General features: G+C 50.2%; 1 protein-coding gene across 1 annotated transcript in view; it reads left to right on the top strand.

Annotated features, from left to right (window-relative positions):
• B4GALNT3 (beta-1,4-N-acetyl-galactosaminyl transferase 3) overlaps positions 1 to 6,000 on the top strand; it is a 79,575-nt gene that overhangs the window by 26,107 nt on the left and 47,468 nt on the right. The gene's annotated exons all lie outside the window — the stretch shown is intronic.

The raw sequence follows: 6,000 nt of genomic DNA, 5'->3' as shown, positions 1-6,000 counted from the left end.
TGGCCATAGAGCGGGGTGACCCCTGCCACCACCGCAGGGGCCCCACTTGGAAACACCTTTTCTCTTTTGTTTAAACGAGCTCCTGAGTGGGAACTTCTGGACAGATGCAGTGATTTCATAGACAGTGGGTACGGCAGTTTGGGGTTGGCAGCTGCTGACTGCCACTCAGGGCAAGATCCTGAGGATTGCAGGGAGTGTGCACCATGACTCACCTGACCTCAAGGCCTGCACCGGCTACCTGTTCCCTCTCACCTGCACACCTACCCCCCCACCTTCTCAGCGGCCACACCCTGGCATCTGCTCCCGCCCCTACGGGGCAGGGCCTGAGCTCAGTCAGCTCCTACCTGCCCTTGGCTTGCCTCCGCTGCTGCCTCCCACCGAGTTGAGTTTCCCCCGGAGCCTTGACTTTGCTGCTATCCGATCCGATGTGAAATCCTCCTCGGGCTCCCGCACAAAGCGTTTTTCCTGTCTGTGTCTCAGATTTCTGACCTGTAAAATGAACCCCAGGCTTGCTGCGAACTCCTCCTTGCTGTGTGGAACAGTGAATTAGTGCCTTTAAGGAGCTTGGCGTTTGTCAGATGAAAGATGCCAAAGTTGGCTTCTACTCTTCTCCCTCCTCTATCCCCACCTGACTCCTGAGAGCCAAACCCTCTTCTTCCCTTTCTTTCTTTCACCCCACAGATATGCCCTCAATGACTGAAGCCAGTCACTTGAGGTCTGTGGCCCTCGGTGGCTCTCCGTTCCCCAAGCCAGTGGCCTCTGAGGACTCTACCCCAGTCATCTCCAGAACACTTGACCCAGGGACCACCTCCTTCCTTCTTGAAATTAGTATGTGTTCATTGTTGCAGGAACAAATTCAGTCCAAACTACAGACTCAGATTTACTTTTTTTTTTTTAGAGATTGATTTATTTATGCATACAAGAATGGGGGTACAGCAAGAACTGCAGGGGGTGAGAGGATTCACCAGAGACAGAGTGGGAGCAGAACACGTGGACTGACTGAAACACACTGCTGAGGGGAGCAGGAGCGGTCTGCTGTGCCATGTGGGTCAGCTCTGGGGCTGGGGATTGAACTTGTGCTGCAGTGGCTGTGGACAGCTTCATAGATAGTGCTGAGACTGAACCCCGGAGCCACTAGGGAGGCCCTAGACTTGAACTTAAGCAAAATATAAAACCAGCAGTCTTCCCACCTCGTGATTATCGCGATTTCCATCTCGAATCCAATGCCTTCTCTCTCACCACCGTCTTGCAGCATTTCCCAGGTTCACACAATGTTGCCTCTAATTTGAGGTCAGGGAGAGCTAGTCTCTTTGTCTGCATCATCGGGAGCAGCACTCACAGAGAGCAGGCCTTCCTTCGTGACCTGTTGAATGAATGAGTGTATGAATAACAAAAAAGTTGGGATAATATTGAATTAGCTGTTGCTTACTTATGAAGTGAACCTCAGTTTTTTCACCCTTTAACTTGGAGTAATAGTTCCAGCCCTCCCCGCTGCCTCATGGGCTTGTTTTGAAATTAAATTTGGTGTCAGTGTCAACACCAGCACAGTGCCTGGCATGGTGTGAGCTTTGAATGAACCGGGGATACTGTCGAGGGGATACAGTCGTCCCCCTCTCTCTCCATAAACTGGGGCCTATCCTACCCTGCTATCACATGTCCCTGTGCAGGGCCTGTCCCCCAGCTGTTGAGGATGGGAACTTGCCAACAAGTTTTTGGGGACCTGAAAGTTTGAAAAGGAAGATTAGCTGCAACAAAAGCCCAGCATTTGGGGGAAGGAAAAGGAGGACAGGAGGGGCTTGGGAGAGTATGTGTGTGATGGAAGATGGTAGTTGGTTTGAGGAGATCCCTGGTCAGGGAGCTGACCCACATGGCGCGGCAGACCTCTCCTGTCTCCCCACTGCTCCCCTCAGCAGTGTGTTTCAGTCCATCCGCCTGTTCTGCTCTATACTCTGTCTCTGGTGGATCCTTTCACCTTCCACAGTCTACACCCCAGTTCTACACACCCCAAAACCAGTAACATGTTTGTATTAAGAGCCACCTAAAAGTTAGACTTTACATTGCCAGGAAAAACACACAGTTACACCTTGCAGCTACAACTGGAAGAAACATTTAGCAACTCAGTTCTTACTCTCAGTATGCTGGATGATTGCGATACCACTGATGGGTGTTGATCCTCCATTCAAAAAATAAGGTCTTGCTCAGCAAGTCTGTTTGAAGTTAGTTTTCTTGCAGTTCCAGCTCCAGCTTGTAGCTTCCGTTTTCGGCTAAGAAAACCAAGGCTCAGTGAGGTAAGGGTGTGCCCAAGGTGCTGACAACATAGCAGTGGCGCAGCCGTGAGTCACACGCTGGTCTGATCTCTCCAGAGTCCACTCTCTGAGTCATGTCCTTTTCCTGTCATCTCACCTGGGGGCGCTCCCAGCCCCTCCTTCAGGGATCATTAAAGGTGGCTTGTTTTTTTTGTCCCCCAGAATGTTTGGCCAAGGTGACAGCTAAACCTGCTTGTAAGACCAGGTCTTTCCCAGCCTGAAGCTGAGCAAGCCGCCCTTACACGGCCCCATTCATGTCCCACCTCCCTGGAGGCAGTTGTTTATAGAGAAAAATGTGCAGGTGAGTCCCCCGCTGTGCAACACATACATCCCATATGACTCACAAATCCTTTACCGTTGGGTTTCACGGAGGTTCCACAGCAAGCAACAGTCAAGTGATTAGTTATCCAATAGTGGTGCTGGGAGACAACTTGGGACTTGACTTTCTTGCTAGAACAGAATGAACCAACATCAGAATAAATGAACACGGGCACCGCCATGCTGACTGCACCTGGGGAAGGGCCACAGGTCCTGGCCCCTGACAGCAGGCTCCTCTCCTGCTTCTTGACCCGTGGCCTCCAACCTTGAGCCCCGAGGAGCCCAGCTGAGAAAGTGAGGCACCTCGCTCTACCACACCCCTATGCTGGTATTAGAGAATTGCTTTGATAAACCCCTCATCAAAAATTGGTTCTCACTGAAATTTGCCTGGGGGGAAAATTTGGCCCCAGATGTGAGTCTGACTTTTGCTATTTCTTGCCTTTCTCACGCCTCCTTTGTCCCACTCTTAGAATGTTCTCCCTGGATGAGATGTTGTCTCCCAGCCGCGCTTGATTGTCACTAGGGACAGTATCCTGAAGACCCTTGTTTCGCATTACCAAGCCCAGGATTTCTATCTTAGAGAGACAGGAGTCTAAGTAGGGCCGCCTCTCAATTGTCCAGCATCTGGAGTTGATAGGATTTGGGGCTGGTGAGTAGGGAGCTGGAAACAAAAGTCTGTGGAGCTCGCCAAGGATTTCCAACCCTCTCCCACGAAGAGCCCTAGATCGGTGACAAGTGGGAGCGTTGCCATTTGCAACTCCATCCATCTTCTTTTGTCTTCTTTCATTTGCATAGATGTGAGCCAGTTAAGCATCAGCCAGTACTTTTCGTATCAATCAGACTGTAACCCACTTTGTCGTTCTCATTTTTTAAACCTCTAAAACTGGATGGGTACAGTGTACATACAGATGTGTCTGGAACATTCTAGGCAGTTAAGAATCTTGAATTTTTTAGAAATGGAAATATAGAAAATGTCCTGATTGACCTCAAGTTCTATTGAGACAAATGTGTCCAACCCTTTTGGGGGGACTGACCCCACACATGCCTTATTGTACACTAAAGTGTATACTTTATCTTGATTACCTTTCAGATTTTTTCCTATGGCAGACTCTCCACCACTCCCTGTCATCACCTCATTACATTCAATCATCATGTCTCTTGGCTCTGACAGGTCAAAATATTTTTGTAATATATATGGCAACTTTCTACCGCGTAATTATATGGTTTAGATCTCTTTCAGGGTTACTGAGCAAGGCTTACCACACCTGTAAAATCTCCAGATTATTCTGCTGAATGGCTCTGCCCCATCATTCACATTGTCTATGGCAAAGTGTCCTCACCTGCTGTGTCCTGGGCTTAGGCGCTGCCTGGAGATTTAGACAGACATTTCCTGCTGACTCGGAGTTGGGCACGGTGGGACACAGAGGCCGGGAATATAAATGGATCGACCTGAAGAAAGGAGCCCAGGGCTGCTAGGCCTGCCCCTGCTCCCCACATGGCTCCATGACGTTCCCCACGAACTGAAGTGCTCTCCCATAAGATGGTTGGGCTCTTCCTGGAGGCCCTAAAAAAGGAAACAACTCCGAAACATGGTGAACCATCCACTTATGGGGCTGACTGGTTTGGTGTGTGGAGCGTTCCACCTCACCAGGTATCTCCAGCCCCCGCCGGGGGGCCGCGTGTGAGGAGTGCTGGCGTAGAAGGTTGCTATTAAGCTGGCAAGGAATTTCTGTAATTTTCAATTATAGCTGGAAAAGATCTGGAAGATGACCTTGCCCAAGGCCCCCAGTCAGTGAGGCAGATTTCTTCTCTCACTGGCCTTCTCTCCCCTCCCTGTCAGTCCCAGGCTGGAGCTCAGGTGGACATTCCATTAATGTTGGGTGATGAAGCTTCCAGAACCTTCACAATGTCTATCACGTCAAAAGGTGCAGAACATATTTTGAATTGACTTTTTGTTTCTAAGTTCTGCCTGTTTGGGGGCCTCCCTGGTGGTTCAGGGGTTAAAGACACAGCTCTATCAAGCTGTCTGCAGCCACTGCAGCACAAGTTCGATCCCTGGCCAGGGACCTCACCCATAAGGCACAGCAGACCTCTCCTGTCTCTCCTGCTTCTCCCCTCAGCAGTGTGTTTCAGTAATCTGCCTGTTCTGCTCCCCACTCTGTCACTGTTCATCCCTCACCTCCCTGCCCCTCTGACCTACACCCCAGTTCTTGTGTACATAAATAAATTTTAAAAGAAATAAAAATGAATAAATTTTGCCTGTTTACCTCAGGTTTGGTTCTCAGCTGTACCCTCCCACCTACACATTCACGCCACCCCCAAACCCTCCTTTACCATCCCAACCCTATACTTTTCCCACTGGGCTCCCTAGGCCTTGACTGAAGCGCTCTGGCGCTGTTCCTCCCCCACCACACATTGCAGGCACACTCCTTTTACAATAGAACTGAACTTCCACAGCTCACTTTTTTTTTTTAAGATTTATTTATTTATGCATACAAGAACTTGGGTATAGGTCGGAGGTTCAAGGAGGTGTGAGGATTCACCAGACAGAGTGGGGAGCAGAAGAGGTGGATGTACTGAAACACACCGCTTTGGGGAGTAGCGGGCGAGACAGGAGAGGTCTGCTGCTCCATGAGGGTCAGCTCCCTGGCTGGGGTTCGGACTTGTGCTGTAGTGGCTGGTGATCGCTTCTTAGTGCTGAGCCCTAACCTCTTGCGCCACCATGGAGGCCCCCCTCACTTCTTAACCGCGTCAGAATCAGAGAATACATATCTCTCTTTGTCTCACCTTATAAACCACTTAGTGGACGCCCCAAACTGCAAAACAGAATAAACCATCACTCAAAAGTCCTTTCCTCCCATGCAGCCTTGGGAAGCTGTCAGGACATGTGTGGCCTGGTCCTGGGCTTCGGGGCTAGGCTCACAGGCAAGGTGGAGATGCAAAAACCTCGGCTGGGTTTTCTCATGTGGTCTCAGCCTGGGGCCACTGCACTGAGCGGCCAGAGAATCTTGGGAAGCAGCCCCAGATGTGGGGAGGGACCGATGACCAGGGGGATGTGGATGATATGGAAGCCTAGATATGCAGTAGGAAAAAAAATAGCACCTTCGCACACAGGGAGTCTTTAATCTCCCAAATGCTGATTTCGTCCACGCAAATCAGGTCTCTACTCCTGTTTGCTGGGACCTATTTTAAGAGACTTATAAATATACAAAGGCGGAAATGCCTTTGGTGTTGAGGGGTTAGGAGGGGGAGGCAAGAGGATGTGGTTCCACTCCAGGACAGGATCAGACTGCAGTCACACCTTCTCCCGGATTCCAGGCTGTCAGGAGGGATGCCTGTGAGGCGGTGTTGGAAGGAGGTGCTGAAAGCAGAACTG

This window comes from Condylura cristata, unplaced genomic scaffold, assembly GCF_000260355.1.
Source record: "Condylura cristata isolate star-nosed mole 26May11 unplaced genomic scaffold, ConCri1.0 scaffold00034, whole genome shotgun sequence".
Classification (NCBI taxonomy): domain Eukaryota; kingdom Metazoa; phylum Chordata; class Mammalia; order Eulipotyphla; family Talpidae; genus Condylura; species Condylura cristata.
This window is presented reverse-complemented; position numbering and strand designations above follow the sequence as displayed.